The sequence below is a fragment of the Pinus tabuliformis genome, chromosome 1_1 (genome assembly GCF_031772625.1).
Source record: "Pinus tabuliformis cultivar Carrire ecotype Pingquan chromosome 1_1, CPIR1, whole genome shotgun sequence".
In the NCBI taxonomy this organism is placed as follows: Eukaryota; Viridiplantae; Streptophyta; class Pinopsida; order Pinales; family Pinaceae; genus Pinus; species Pinus tabuliformis.
The window spans coordinates 701,435,600-701,453,030 of record NC_142297.1 but is presented as its reverse complement, the minus strand read 5'-3'; positions in this window follow the sequence as shown (position 1 = coordinate 701,453,030).

Sequence of the window (17,431 nt, the reverse complement as noted above, 5' to 3'; positions counted from 1 at the left end):
GCATGCACATAATGTATCATGTACTATTTTTTCGCACCCAAATTGTTGGACGCACTATTATTATTGTACTGAGTTATCTTAGTCGGTATGAGTATGCCTCCCTTGCCTCATTGAGGTCATGTCAAATAATAAAGGAGAATTTTCTTTGACCAATAGGTTTTGCCTCCTCCGGTTATATTTCTTCCCTATGCTGCAATGGTTCTCTCATTCTTTCTCTATTTGACTCCCCCTTTCGTTTTTGGTGAATGTGAATGTACAATGTATTTTGGTCATACGATGTGCTCCTAACACTTGTGCATAGGGAAACTATCTGTTATCACCTTTAAAGTGACCAACTAGCCATTTTCCACTAGGATCATCGAAATACACCATGTACTATGAGTTTTATGCATTAAACCCACTTTCACCTTTAGAAATAATTTAGAGAACCATTTTTCCTAAAAATTTGTCCTTAGTACGACTTTTTGGACTTTCTAGTGCCAAAATCTGGTGGAACAATTTAAAGTGAAATTTTGATTTGTGTTATTTAAACTGATTTTTTAACTGTATATATGGATTCAACACCTTGAAAAACCCCTAGGGAACTTCAATTGTACAGGGATTACCCATCAAGCTTCCATATTTTAGAGAATCTAGAACGGAAAAACCCAACGGAAAGACTCCCAAAAAGTCGCACTAAAGACAACTCCAATTATTTTTGCTTAACCACTTGAAAATAACTGAGGAACCCAAATTGTTTTTGCTTAACCACTTGAAAATAATTGAGGAACAGATTTAATAAATTTCATGTTATTCTCATATTTACCTATTTTTGTGAAAATAATTAACATATTTTCACCCATCCAAAGGAATATTTATTTTATTTTATGTTTAGTATCAATAAGGCTGCATTATGTCCATGTCCAAGAATAACACCCGAATAGAGTGGGGAATTGAACCAGTAATTTAACATCTAGGAGTGTCTTAAAAATGCACCTGATTGCCGTCTATCTAAGACCCCATGGATATCCATAGGAATGATTAAATAAACCAATGTTTATTTATTATTCCTTAAACATTTAACCTTTATCCCTTGAAATAATTATTTATTAATTATTTCTAACACATTTTGATGACATTACCCATAAATAATTAAATAAAATATTATTTATTTATTATTCCTCATTTCTTGGTGGAATAATTATTAAATGATTATTTAATAATTATTTCTAACTTGCTTTGACCATATCTTCTTAAAGTAATTAATAAGTCATTTTTATTTATTAATTACTTTAACAACTTTTCTTAATTAACTTAATTAATCATTATTTTTTTAGTCTCTTCAATAAATAAAGGCTTTTCACCATTTCATCAATATTTTCCTATCCTAAATATAATGATAAATCTTGCTTTGGTCTAATAATATTCTATTATTTGATTAAATCTAGACCCATCCTAGCATTTTATTATAAATAGAGAAGTTTTCCTTCACTCTCTACATATGATCATTATCATCATCGTTAATCTAATATTTTTACTTTCGAGCTCCCCTCCGTGAGTTCAACTTCCATTGTCAAGAGAGAGAAATAGCGAACTAAAGTGTAGGGATATCAAAAGAACCCTCTTGTGGATGAGGGCTTTAGAGACCCATGTCTACATTCTTCTTCCTATGTGAATATTATTAATAAAAAACTTCCTTTCCATTGGGTGTTATATATGCAACTTTGGTATACAAATCTTTTGATCTTCCTGTGGATGAGGGCTTTAGAGACCTGTATCTACATTCTTCTTCCTATGTGAATATTATTAATAAAAAAAGTTCCTTTCCATTGGGTGTTATATATGAAACTTTGCTATATAGATCTTTTGATATTCTTAGTTTCTTTTGCAAGTTTATAAGTGTTTTATGCAGATCTAAGGATTGAAGCCGAAGATTATACGGTTTTAACATCTTTTTCTACTCTTTTCTTCTTGTTAGGAGAATACATCACCAACCATATAAAATTATATTTTTTACTCTTCTGCTTAGAAATTTATATTGAACAATCCAAGTGGAAAAAGTGTTTATAAAATAAATCCATAACCTTCATGGCTTTCATCAGGTAATGGTAAGTGATAGAGATCCAAAGTTCACAGGAATTTTTTCTCATACTGAGTCACAAACTCTAAGTCTTAGAGCAGAGAACTAAAATAATTACATGAAAATTGAAGTATGAGAAAATCCACGAGGGAAAGCCTTTTGAGCACAATAAATTGAACATCTCGATGATGTTTAGCCCACATATGGTGTCACTATATATATATATATGTTGAATTCTAAAACATTTTTTTTTTCTAAATTAGACTAATTCTATTAATGTAACAAAAGTAGTACAAGGAGGCACTGACCTCTACAGAGAAAGCCCCAAATTATGCCATGTTTAACAACAAAAGACTGGAAAGAGACTGCCCACACTGGGGAAACCAGTCCAAAACTATAAGAGTTTGCTGCCCACGCAGGGGTAATAGCCTGTAGTGCCAGAGTGGAACAGTTTTTTGAACAATCATCAAAATTAACAACATTGCATAAAAAAACACCATAATAGACCCATAGTATTGGGAGCCGGGAACCCAAAACCTGAAAAACATTGACCAGCTAGGTGTCATTAGGAGGAGAAGGTTCTTCCACTATCAGACACCTGTACGCCTCCATGTCATCTTCTACATCATGTTTGTCTCTCAGAGTTTCTTCCATGTTCTTGAAGCGGCCTGGATTGGTGTGTCCCTTTGCTGTTTCTGTGCGTCCCTGAGCTGCTTCGCTGCTTCTGTGCATCCCTGAGTTACTTCCAGGGGCTTTTCTCTTGCTGGTGGTGTTCCGCGCTTGAGTATTGTGGGCTGGGTCTTCAGAGTTTTGTGGCTCCTCTCTAAATGCCATCGAGATAGTCGCTATTATGCAAGGATGTTCCAACGTGTAGTGAAATTGAAATTGTGCAGAATGACTGGGTTGCAGAGATGATACAGAGGCAGCAGGAGGCTGGGGAGCAACATCAACAGGCTGAGGACCTGCAGTCTGAGCCCGCCCCTGACTGCTGCAAGTGGCTGGGTAGCATCTAGAGAAATGAGCCATTGAAGGGGAGGATGAGTTAGAGGGGGACGAGTCAGAGAGGGACAAGGAGGGGGGTGATCTTCCTCTGCTACTACCCCTCCTGCAATGCATTCGATGATGTAGATGAGGCATGCTCACTTGGGTAAAATTGAGCGGACGAGGACGAGAAGGAGCAGTGCCAAAGAATGTGTGGTCAATGGGAACAGAAGGACCTGTAATTAGCAGTTCAGAGTAGAGATTTTCCCGTAGACAACATAGAAGACTCTGGGATAAATGTGCACCATCCACCATCTCAATGCGGCACAGGAATTAGCAGTGTCTCCCTGTTGTCATGCGCGAGCTCAGCTCTGCAGCAGTAGGGAGACAATTGCAGTTCAGAGGAGGCGAAGCAGGGGGAAGACGATTTGAAGAGGCCATCTTAAAAACCAAATTGATGAAGCCTCGACCCGCATAGTTCATTAATGTGCCATTAATATCAGTGGTGGCTTTCTGTATATGCTTTTGAGTGGAAGCATGGGTGGCTAGGTGGCCTCGCCACATGCCAACCCAAGGTCGCTGCATAGTACTTGCGTGCCTAAACACCCGCATCTAGGAGTTGAATTCTATTACATTAATATACATAGGTAAATGAAAATGTATTTGTTATTAAAAAATAAGAAGGTATTAGCGAGGGTCTTTACTTATGTTTTAATGAAATAATGGGTGAATGCTAGTAAATAATACTGAGATTTTTTATGCTAATTTCTTGTTCTGAATGGCATATTAATTTTTTATTGTTATGTGCTAATAGATGGCCTAAATGGTCTGAATTTGAAAGGGTCATTAAATCCCTGTTTGAATATAAATAACTATCAGAATCTACCATGAATACATTGATTCTAGGTGTTGGTATCATGTGTAAGAGCTTTGGAATGATGACCAAGGCTGAGCTACGGACCTGTTAATTTTAATTTATATGTACATGTCAACATGTTCGAAAGCTTAGAATAAATTCACACTATGTTCATATACATGCATAGGCATGTATATGGACATAGAAGATATATATATATATATATATATATTTTGTTAGGCTGAAATCCTTGAGAGTTGAAGGACGAGAGTTAATCCCATAACCCATGTGGTTAAGCACTATAGTTAAGTGCTAAGGGCAGAGCCCTAACTCTAAATTTATACACACACATATATAATTCCACAGGGATAAGATTCTGTGGCTATGGAGGAAAAGGGCTTAACCCTCGTTAAGCCATATGACTTCACACTATGACTAGGGTCGAGGAGTGGATGCATGAGTACCAGGAGTGGACCCTTAAATGAATAAATGGTGGAGGGTTCTCTCTTATTGAAAAATGAAGATCCAATAGAGGAAGACCCCCTGCCAAGTTAGCAAGAGGTGGGGGGAGGGAGTTCACGTTTCAATCACAATCATTGGAATCATGAAGAGCACAGTGGCCATTGATGGGATACTGTGGAACTTGGAGTAGAAATAGTGATAACAGACTCCCATCTCTAGGTCAACAATGGGAGGGGGTCCGCATTTTGATGACAACTATTGAATTCCCTAGGTGCGTAGGAATGTTGGATTACTTCGAAATAATTAAAATGGGGAAAAACTAAATTGTGTGGGGTTAAGCCAATGATTGAGTCCACAACCAACATGGTAATGGTGTGGACCAAAGGTTGACATGATGTTATTTTTGCGTAACACATGGCACCCAAATTTGACCATTTGAAATCACCAACTAGGACAAAAATGAGTGACAAAGGGCACACTTAGAGGAGGCTACATGACGGGTATGACAACACCTAAACTGAAGTCACAGGCACAGTTACGAGAGGGGTCCCACAATTAAATATTCATTGTTGATTCTTCTTAGTTGTTGATTCTTAGTAGATAGGTCATTGAGGAAATGTATTATTTAAAAATTAAAATTAAAATTATTATTTAAATTTTTATATAAGATTTTTTTAATATTAATTTTCAAATTTTGATTATTAAAATTTAGAAAAAATATAATACTTATGATATTTTTAACCTCCATTTTTAACCATTAGCCATTAAAATTTATATATTGATATAAAAAAATATATGAAAAATATAAAAATAAATAAATTATTGATGATGATGGTGATGATGGTTAACGTCCACTGAGACCAAACTTTGGTCTATCGGACCTAAGAAACGAATTATTTAGTTTGATTTAAGATTTTATTCCTATACTCAAAAAGCTTGGAGAGAAGCCTCCCGAGCTCACTATAATTTAATTTTGACATCGTAAAAGGCTAGGAAGATCAGTATTGGAACAAAGATTATGAAATTGAGATCTAATATGGTTGTACGCGGGACAATTCTACTGGTTTTATTAAATCCAAACTATTTTATGAGGACGAAGCATTTCGTCAGCCATACACAATGCCTTTTCACTTGGGTACCACCACTGCCTGCCTCTTTAACTGGTAGTCAATGCCACCACCCCACCCTGAGGCTCCAAATCCTGTTTTGTTTACTAATATTGAATTTTTTATTACAATCTATATTTTAAGTGTAATATCCCTATCGTGATTAACCCCACGTAAAAGTAATTTCAATTTACGAATCAGTTATTAACTGATTCTTGGTTGTTGTGGAACTGAACGAAAATGAAGGAAACGAGGAGTTAACGTGGCCTGGGGAATTATTACGCGTGGGGTAGCAGAGTGATGGTCACGTATTCTACGCTGACTGATTTGGCGGTGAAGTAATGGCATTCCAGTATAGAATTCCATGCCCAGTTTTTATTCGAATAAGCTTGCGGATTTGAGGGATGGTATCTTGATTTTGTTAAACACCGGATTTTATTTGGCAGGCCAGTCTTGGATCGATGGAAGCTTACCGATATGAAGTATGGTATTTGAATAGCATCAAGTTTGGCAGAAACTCTTATGACTGTATCGATGCCTCTCTACACGCCTGTTGGAAGGTTCTAAGCCATGCCAATGCGCATCGCTAAGGTATTTAGTTGAAATGTCAAGGCAGCTACATGAAGAAGAAATGTTGTTGCGAGAAGATTTGCCACGGAACCCTGTTTGTTGAACACTATGTTGTGTGGAAACCGTGGAGACATTGTAGATGTCAAAACTCAAGAACCCATGATTGCTCGTTAGTGCCGCAGTAGAGATTCGTATATTGACACGAATCGTTGTTAAAGTCACCGACGAGAGATTGATAGCCAGGCAGTTTGCTGCTCCAACGAAGTCAGAACGTCAAGATGTGGTAACCGGGATCCCAGTTGCTTCTCTCCAACTAAAGGAATAATGCTTTTGTTTTTCAGTCGATGGTACAACTGAAAAAGATAAGTATCTTGCTCTTGCTCTCTTTTTCTGCTAGGAAAAATATGTATGTGCGTAGTTGACTAATGCAAAACGCAGATTCTTCCATGTAGACATGTTTTACTGTTTTGCATTATTTTTCCAGCGAGAGTTGAGTTCAATGCTAGGTAATTAATATATGAAGCGAGCCTATTTGATTCATATTATCAAATGCTCAAGTTTATATAGAAATCTGTTATACCGTGGCTGCAGCTCGCTTAGGTGCATTGAGTGTTATCTAGTTAGTCACAATGCATGCGGATCCTAAACTATATGGTAGAATACCAAGAAAGGGGATATGTGTTACACACATCAAAGAAGGATGATTATGATAAGTTAAGGGATGCACTAAGGATTAGCCATCGTGTTATAGAGGTATGTTCTTGTATGGACAGAGCTATTGAGTCATGTTCCTTTAGGAAAATGATATGTGAATACCTTATGCTAAACTATTATCTTAGTTTCTTGTTGAACCAGATGTGTAAGCACATGAGATTTGTGCTAGCTTTCATTAGAAAGGGTATACATATGCATGCAGGTTGTGTTAGTTTGCTTTACATGTTTGCAGGCAACAAAAGTAATGGCTAAATGACTAGCTCTTTTGGTAAAAGTTTATGTAAATTTTCATGTAAGTAGATTATAACTGATGTTGTAGTTAGTCCATTCAAGGGTATCCCTTAATGTTTTTTCCTCTACGAATATGTGCTTGAGCCAAGGGAAAATGCTAAATAATATGATTATCTATAAATGAAATCATGATGTCAATGTTGATAATGGTAACATGGACTTGTAAAAAAAAACTAATGGTTAGATCTCTTCGAGAGAAATATGCATTAGTGTGAATAAGCATTGTGAAAAGTAGAACAAGAATTTACTTGAATGTATGTACTAGTTAATTAGTATGTTATGCTTGCTCATGCAGATGAGTAGATGTTAAAATATCACTTTTAGAGGTTGCTTAGTGAATGATTAATACTGTATCTAATGTTGTTGCCAAAGCTTGTTGACAATTACATTGACAGGAAACGATGGCGGTTGGTGCCTAAGGGAAGTGATGTCTAACATTATGACAGGAAAAGGATTATTGGTCCATGCAGATGAGTTCAAGTTGTAGGATCGTACATTGCTAGAACAATCATGCCACAAGGGATGTTGTATGTGGCGGTATGTAAATAAAAGATTATATGAAAACTGTATTAGCTTTTAGCTAGTTATGCGATAGCTTAATGATAATTCATTGTAATGATTTTAATAAAAATGGTTAAGGGATGGAATCCCTTATAAGCCATTGAGTGAGGGGTGAAAACCCTCACAAGCGTTTAATAATAAGATTAAACGTTTGCTGGTTTTCACCCTACGGGGTTTCCAGGGTAAATTGGTGTTCGAATGGTGTGCTTGCCTTATGTGTTAGTTTGATAATGATGAGTCCTTGATGTTGATGGTTCTTTATTTGATGTGACAACCATAATGTCTTAGTACATGATTATTTAATATGGTTAAGGATATCAAGAAATGGATGCAAGGATTCATGAGACAGTTTATGTTATTACAGTGGTGGTTAACGGTTATGCAACTTACTGTCTTTGATGGCAATTTACTTGATGTACTAATGAATATTATATCTAATGGTTAATGATTATTTGTGGAGATGTGAATTGGTTAATTACTTGTGGTAATTGTATAAAAAAAATTCTAACTCCCTACTTTTACATGCGAGGTTACCGGGGTATATTACAAGTGGTATCAGAGCCAGGTTGTAGCACTGGCACCTTTGGGAATTGGTAAGCGGAAAATTAATTGAGGTATGCCACCAGTGAGCATTAACTCAGGTATGAGTTTAATCACTCACATGTTGATTTACATAGTACACTATTTTTGGTATGATAAGTGTGATTCGTGTTTAACACTGCTTTGAGTAGTAAGTAATAGAGTTGTTGCATAATTACATTCATAACATTGGATTCCTGATGAGGGAAAAGACAATGAAACTTTTGTCGCACTTACGAACAATATTAAACACTCATTACACGTAAGAACAATATTGAACAGTCATTGAGGAAAGTGACAACGAACTACTAGCTTTTGATTTGCAAATATGGTAATAACAATGATAAATTCATTAAACAAAATTGAAGTTACAATGAACGAAACTTAATGATTCAATGCATGAATATAAATTATGGGGAACATCCTTGAATAGGATGAAAAGTTTTTTAAAAAGGACATTAGAAGAACCCCTTAGATATTGAAAACATGCAATGAGTCAAGCAACGAGACTTGATTGCCATAACTAACTTTTGACTCAGTCTTGTCATGAATGCATGAAGACGATTGGTAGTTGAGATTGGTTAGTGTTGTATGACTAACCCATAGAACTTATATGCATTAATTGAATTGGACTTAAGATTATTACAATTCAAAAATAAGTGAAGGTTGATTGATGTCACATGCATGGAATGTGTGTATAAAGATTCTTACTCTCTCGGTGCTATAGTTCCGGTTGTTTATGAGAAGAGTTCTTAATCCTATTCACCATGAGAATGCATGATGAATAGTATATTCTTATGTCTTAATAGATTTAATGATGTTACCCTCTAATTAATTGAAATCCATTAGCATGGTATGTGTTTATGTTAATCATTACTTGTCAGGAGATAAAAACCATTGGGGCCTCGATTTAACGATGGTTGAATTTATCTCTACTATGGGAATGATGGATTTCTTATGCATGTTGCATTCCAGGGTGAAGTTAATTGTAGAGGCATGTTCAGTGGGTAAAATTTTTAGGACCCATTCATGGTATGATTACATGTGATAATTATTCATAAATAGACTACCTGTGTTAATACAGTTAGATATCATTTTGGGATTCAACTGCGTTAGGTAAGTCATTAACGTATGACCATTTCCATGAGAGGTAGTCGTAACTGACTAATTTCTCATGATTTTTTAATAGTTCACTTAGCACTCATTGCATCGGGTGATGCTCACAGGGGTGAAGAAGTGGGATTGAAACTAGTGAAATGAATCACATGGCATCAATCATCACTTCCGGGGCTTGCACCCGGTTAATACAGTTGTCAGTAAACTCTAATTACCTTCCCCAAATATAAATGCTTGCAAAGGAAAAACGAAGCAAGGAGAAGGGAAAAGAATCACTAAGTCTGGTGATGACCAGATAGCACTCGATGTGCATGTGAGTATTCCTTTGACCATGCTTAAGGAGTTGGAAAATGATAACTATAGTGTGTTGATAATAATGATTTTCGTAATTTCTCCTTGAAGTCATTATTCTGGAATGGTCACATAGTAGTGTTATGATAGTTGTTGCATACAGCACCAAGTGGTAGCTTTGGTGCATGTGTGACACTCAGGAGATTATGGTTTTAATTGCATAAGTAGAGTAATTGCTTCCGGTAAGGGTGGTTTAATTTGTTAGTTATGCATGTTGATCCAAGGATAAGATAAGTATCTTGCTCACCTTCTTGAAGAACACGTATGAATGTTTTATATGATTTCTTAGTAGAGAAAGTATTTGAATGCATGCAATAAAAGAATGGTTCTTTTATAGATTTTATTGGTAAAGGAAATGTGTTAAGGCATGCAGTTAAAGATTGATTATTTTGTATGTTTTCTTGGTAAAGGAAATAGGTAGTTCCTCCTAGAAAGACTACATGTGAGTCTTGTGTGAGAAATGTTTGTCTCTTGTCATTTTTTCTTGGAATAAAATCCTTGCTAAATATAGCCAAAGTATCTTCTTGAGAAAAGAGGATGAGGTATATAAATGTCTTGAGGACATAGCATGGAAGGTGAGTTTTCTTGAATTAAAATATGTATCTTTATTTGATAAAGGCTTCTTGGAAAATATATATATATATATATATATATATATATATATATATATATATATATCTATATATATATATATATATATATATATATATATATATATATATATATATATGCTAATTGCATTATGATTCTAGTTAGTTTCTAAGTTCTAGTGAAATGATTATGCATTACATGCATGATAAAGATAGCTAAAGATGTGCTTCTAGGCACATAGATATTCATTTCTAACTTTCTTGAAGAAAGAGTGTATTATATATATACTTAAATATAGTCTCATCCTAGAAGAGTGTGCATACTTCATGTATGAAGATGAAGGATTTTATGAGAATTTTCTTGAAAATAAAAATAGAGGTTCTTTCCTTAAAGACACATTAGAATAGTGTTCATACAAGAACCAAAATCCTTACTGGTTTCATGAAAAGAACTATGTGCATTGAAGTAAAGTAATTGTGTTAGGAGAACACATGTTGCATATTGGTAGCTATTGTGACTTTGGAATTATGAGTCTGTGTGTATGTTAGAGAAATTATGTTTAATTACACTAATGATGCATGACTAAAGCTAGCCATAGTAAACGTAAGATAATACTCCAGTAATGACGATTTGGATTAAGACAACAGACTATGGCAAAATTGGAAATGTTTCGATTATTAACTCAACTGTTGTCGACATTTATACATTGATGAATATTTGCATATGCTTTTATACATGACAATATTGTATGCATGAGAATTTTTGGAAATTGAATATGTGAACTGATGCATATTTATAACTAACGTTGCTGATGGGATTAAGTAGTGGGAGCTTAATGGAAAAAATAAAACTCATCACGTAAATTGCTGCAATGTGAATTGCAATCATAAATGAGAAAGAATGATGTTATATGATATGCATGAATTATGTTATTTGGAAAATTTGCATGCATACAACATGTATGATATTACAATCATAAATGAGAAAGAATGATGTTATATGATATGCATGAATTATGTTATTTGGGAAATTTTCATGCATACAACATGTATGATAGATATGTTTCCCATCAATCTAGATGTTGTGGACCCATGATGAGGGATAAGTGTAAATGCATCGTGTACATGCATGCTTACTTTGTTAATGATAATGTTCAAAGGGTTCATTACTTAAATTACTTTGAGAAAGAGTAATAAAAGAGGAATTTAACATGCCAGACAGTTGCAGATAGTTGGGTTGATGACAGTTACCTGCCCGGAGGGGTTGATGGTACTTGTCTGCCCGGATATGCCTTGGGTTGATGGCAGTTACCTGCCAGGAGGGGCTGATGGTACTTGTTTGCCCGGATTGTGAAAGGCTAGAATGCCTTGGGTTGATGGCAATTACCTACCTGGCGGGGTTGATGGTACTTGTCTGCCCGGAGTTGGGTTGATGGCAGCTACCTGCCCGGAGGGGTTGATGGTACTTGTCTGCCCAGATTTCCTCTTCCTGGAATTCTTGAGCTGGTTGGCCAGTGGAATTCCATGTTAGACCTGGTAAGGTCTCTATCAAAGAAACTGTCTGGATGTGAAAATGACTCGATTTGGTTGTGGAAACCAGTTCCCATGGGTTGGGAATTCTTTAGTCCATTGTGGTCTCATGGCTAAATGAATTAACTAATCAGCTATATGTTATGTTAAAAATGAATTTTACATATAGTTGTGTAAAATATGTTATGCACATTTAACAAGAAATGAGCTTAGTGCTCAATAAGGAGTAATTGGAAATTTTAATTCCTTTATTGTATTATTAATTTTGTGAACATCTTAGTGGGAGCTAAGACAATTTTTGCTTGATGCAGTGATTGACTGTTTTGATGATTAGAGAGCTAGGTGCTCTTTTGGTACTTTTAGAAGTACTTTGCAGATGTCTTTAAGTAAGAATTCATTCAGTGTGCACGAGCAGTGATTTATCATTTGTTGATTAGTGTTAGTGCTCTTTAAGTACTTGTAAAAGTACTATGATTTAGAAATCATTTAGCACTGCACAATTGATTGATAGTCAAAAGTATTTCATTGACTCAAAATATAGTGACTAATGCGATTGAATTTGTAGTCATATATTACAGGAATTGCTTACCATGGAGGGTTGAAGAATTGTCCAACCATTATTAAAGGCTTACATGGAAGTATTCATGATTTCCAAGAATAGATGGTAAGTAATGGTAAGTTGACATAGAGAATTGTTTATTATGAATGAATAAGGGCCAAGTGGTGGCGATTAGAAGTTGCATATTTTTGCAACTATTGATTCTTATAACTAATGATATTTCTTATGACTATATCATTACTATTTTGTTTGTCGTCTTTTCTTGGAATGGAATCGTTGATTTCAAAGAGAAAGGATCACATTTTGTGTGGTTTAGATGGTAATACCATGAGTAAAGTCTAAAGTTCCAATGAAAGATGAACACCGAGGACGGTGTTCCTGTTAAGGGGGGGAGTATGTAATATCCCTATCGTGATTAACCCCACGTAAAAGTAATTTCAATTTACGAATCAGTTATTAACTGATTCTTGGCTGTTGTGGAACTGAACGAAAATGAAGGAAACGAGGAGTTAACGTGGCCTGGGGAATTATTACGCGTGGGGTAGCAGAGTGATGGTCACGTATTCTACGCTGACTGATTTGGCTGTGAAGTAATGGCATTCCAGTATAGAATTGCATGCCCAGTTTTTATTCAAATCAGCTTGCGGATTTGAGGGATGGTATCTTGATTTTGTTAAACAACGGATTTTATTTGGCAGGCCAGTCTTGGATCGATGGAAGCTTACCGATATGAAGTATGGTATTTGAATAGAATCAAGTTTGGCAGAAACTCTTATGACTGTATCGCTGCCTCTCTACACGCCTATTGGAAGGTTCTAAGCCATGCCAATGCGCATCGCTAAGGTATTTAGTTGACATGTCAAGGCAGCTACATGAAGAAGAAATGTTGTTGCAGGAAGATTTGCCACGGAAACCTGTTTGTTGAACATTGTGTTGTGTGGAAACCGTGGAGACATTGTAGATGTAAAAACTTAAGAACCCATGATTGCTCGTTAGTGCCGCGGTAGAGAGTCGTATATTGACACGAATCGTTGTTAAAGTCACCGACGAGAGATTGATAGCCAGGCAGTTTGCTGCTCCAACGAAGTCAGAACGTCAAGATGTGGTAACCGGGCTCCCAGTTGCTTCTCTCCGACCAAAGGAATAATGCGTTTGTTTTTCAGTCGATGGTACAACTGAAAAAGATAAGTATCTTGCTCTTTTTCTGCTAGGAAAAATATGTATGTGCGTAGTTGACTAATGGAAAACGCAAATTCTTCCATGTAGACACGTTTTACTATTTTGCATTATTTTTCCAGCGAGAGTTGAGTTCAATGCTAGGTAATTAATATATGAAGTGAGCCTATTTGATTCATATTATCAAATGCTCAAGTTTATATAGAAATCTGTTATACCGTGGCTGCAGCTCGCTTAGGTGCATTGAGTGTTATCTAGTTAGTCACAATGCATGCGGATCCTAAACTATATGGTAGAATACCAAGAAAGGGGATATGTGTTACACACATCAAAGAAGGATGATTATGATAAGTTAAGGGATGCACTAAGGATTAGCCATCGTGTTATAGAGGTATGTTCTTGTATGGACAGAGCTATTGAGTCATGTTCCTTTAGGAAAATGATATGTGAATACCTTATGCTAAACTATTATCTTAGTTTCTTGTTGAACCAGATGTGTAAGCACATGAGATTTATGCTAGCTTTCATTAGAAAGGGTATACATATGCATGCAGGTTGTGTTAGTTTGCTTTACATGTTTGCAGGCAACAAAAGTAATGGCTAAATGACTAGCTCTTTTGGTAAAAGTTTATGTAAATTTTCATGTAAGTAGATTATAACTGATGTTGTAGTTAGTCCCTTCAAGGGTATCCCTTAATGTTTTGTCCTCTACTAATATGTGCTTGAGCCAAGGGAAAATGGTAAATAATATGATTATCTATAAATGAAATCATGATGTCAATGTTGATAATGATAACATGGACTTGTAAAAAAAAACTAATGGTTAGATCTCTTCGAGAGAAATATGCATTAGTGTGAATAAGCATTGTTAAAAGTAGAACAAGAATTTACTTGAATATATGTACTAGTTAATTAGTATGTTATGCTTGCTCATGCAGATGAGTAGATGTTAAATGATCACTTTTAGAGGTTGCTTAATGAATGATTAATACTGTATCTAATGTTGTTGCCAAAGCTTGTTGACAATTACATTGACAGGAAACGATGGCGGTTGGTGCCTAAGGGAAGTGATGTCTAACATTATGACAGGAAAAGGATTATTGGTCCATGCAGATGAGTTCAAGTTGTAGGATCGTACATTGCTAGAACAATCATGCCACAAGGGATGTTGTATGTGGCGGTATGTAAATAAAAGATTATATGAAAACTGTATTAGCTTTTAGCTAGTTATGCGATAGCTTAATGATAATTCATTGTAATGATTTTAATAACAATGGTTAAGGGATGGAATCCCTTATAAGCCATTGAGTGAGGGGTGAAAACCCTCACGAGCATTTAATAATAAGATTAAACGTTTGCTGGTTTTCACCCTACGGGGTTATGACAGGAAAAGGATTATTGGTCCATGCAGATGAGTTCAAGTTGTAGGATCGTACATTGCTAGAACAATCATGCCACAAGGGATGTTGTATGTGGCGGTATGTAAATAAAAGATTATATGAAAACTGTATTAGCTTTTAGCTAGTTATGCGATAGCTTAATGATAATTCATTGTAATTATTTTAATAAAAATGGTTAAGGGATGGAATCCCTTATAAGCCATTGAGTGAGGGGTGAAAACCCTCACGAGCGTTTAATAATAAGATTAAATGTTTGCTGGTTTTCACCCTACGGGGTTTCCAGGGTAAATTGGTGTTCGAATGGTGTGATTGCCTTATGTGTTAGTTTGATAATGATGAGTCCTTGATGTTGATGGTTATTTATTTGATGTGACAACCATAATGTCTTAGTACATGATTATTTAATATGGTTAAGGATATCAAGAAATGGATGCAAGGATTCATGAGACAATTTGTGTTATTACAGTGGTGGTTAACGGTTATGCAATGGTTATGCAACTTACTGTCTTTGATGGCAATTTACTTGATGTACTAATGAATATTATATCTAATGGTTAATGATGATTTGTGGAGATGTGAATTGGTTAATTACTTGTGGTAATTGTATAAAAAAAATTCTAACTCCCTACTTTTACATGCGAGGTTACCGGGGTATATTACATTAAGGTAGTATAATATTTATTTGATTCTTTAAAATATTTATTTAATGTATTGTATGGAGAGGTGTATTTTAATTTTAATATAAGGGAGATGTATAATAATTACTTTAGTTTATAAATATATGTGTTTTTTTAAATAAAATATATTTTTTAATAAAAAAAAGAAATATGTAGTTTTATAAATAATAAAATATTTCAATATTTATATTAAACAATATGATTTTTTTTTTTTATATAAAAATAAGATAGTTGTGAGTGTAATGGAAAAAATACAAATCTTATATTTTTAGTTTAGTGTGTAATTTTTAAATGATAAAAAATCAATATTTATATTAAATAATAATAATAAAGATATTTCATTCTCACTTAAAGATAAATATTTAAATGCTAATATTAAGTAATATAATTTTATATAAAAATAAGAAAAAAAAGTAAGAAAAAAAATTACATTTTCAATTTGATATTAAAGAGATATATAAATATATATTATACTATAAATAGAATATTTCAATATCCATCTCAAAAATTATATTTTCAATTTGATATTAAAGAGATATATAAATATATATTATACTATAAATAGAATATTTCAATATCCATCTCAAATGAAATAATTTTATATCAATTAATTTTTTTTAAATATAAAACATTTCAAATACATCTTCTTTACGTAATAAAAAAGCACTCTAAATAAAATATTTTAATATACAATATTAAATAATATAAAGAAAAATTATAAATAAATTACTTTAATAACTATGCTGATTTATATATTTTTAAAAAATCTAATAATTTTATTAATAGTAAACAAAAAATTACACCTCCATACTCCATATGCCATTAACACTATTGTGGTTGCTGTAATCCATATAAAGATGTCAAAGGGTTTATTAATAGATATTATTTCATGTCAAACATTTCATCAAAAGTCACCAAAGTCTTCAAGGTTTTGATCCTTATAGGGTAATATTTGTGGAAATAACCACCTATATGGTTGATATGGCACTGCTATAAACATATCAGAAGACTATCCTAAGTTGAGTCATTATATATATCAAAACACATTTTTTCAAACTATTGTGGTTCCCTCATTGGAGGGGATGATAAAAATAGAGAACATAAAAGAAATAATGAAACCCATTAGAATCCAGAACTACGCCAAGATGCCTTTCTTTAAAGAAGAAACACTATCGAGGACCGATCGCTAATCCCAAACGTGAGCATATTAGGTATAAATTACATTGCTCATGTGATGTGCGAAACAGATTAATACTTACCAATGGAAGGACTACACAAACTGAAACGCGCTGGTTTCAAAGTTTAAACCATGACTCCATAATTGTTTTTAATTATGGATAAAATAACAAACTCGAATGTTTTAGTAAATTGTATTCACGCGGAACATGTTGAGTGCCGCGCTCAACATATGTAAGACTTGTAAGGCTTGTTGGATTGCGGTAAGTGTGACTTAACGGATTGTACGGATATCAGATTTACAGATATTGTATATATTGTAATATAATGTTTCTTTTAACGGGGATTTTTATATATAATTTATTATTTTTTTTATATTGTAATATATTTTTTTGAATTTTCTATTAAAATATTATTTAATATTTAAATATAATTGTTGAATATACCTGGATCCGGGTGCTTTTTCTAGGTAACAATGGCTTGGTAACAATGTCAAGCCACACTGATCTGACAGCTGGCTTCATTGTTGGCATCAGGGCGTACTGTTTAGTACAGGAGGTAGATGGGATTTATAGGCTCAAGGTGGTAGCATTTATTTTGGAGCTGTCTCGAAACTGGTTAGAGTTAATCCCAAGCATGGCAACCATGACGGCGCTTGGGTTCTGGGTACTGCAACC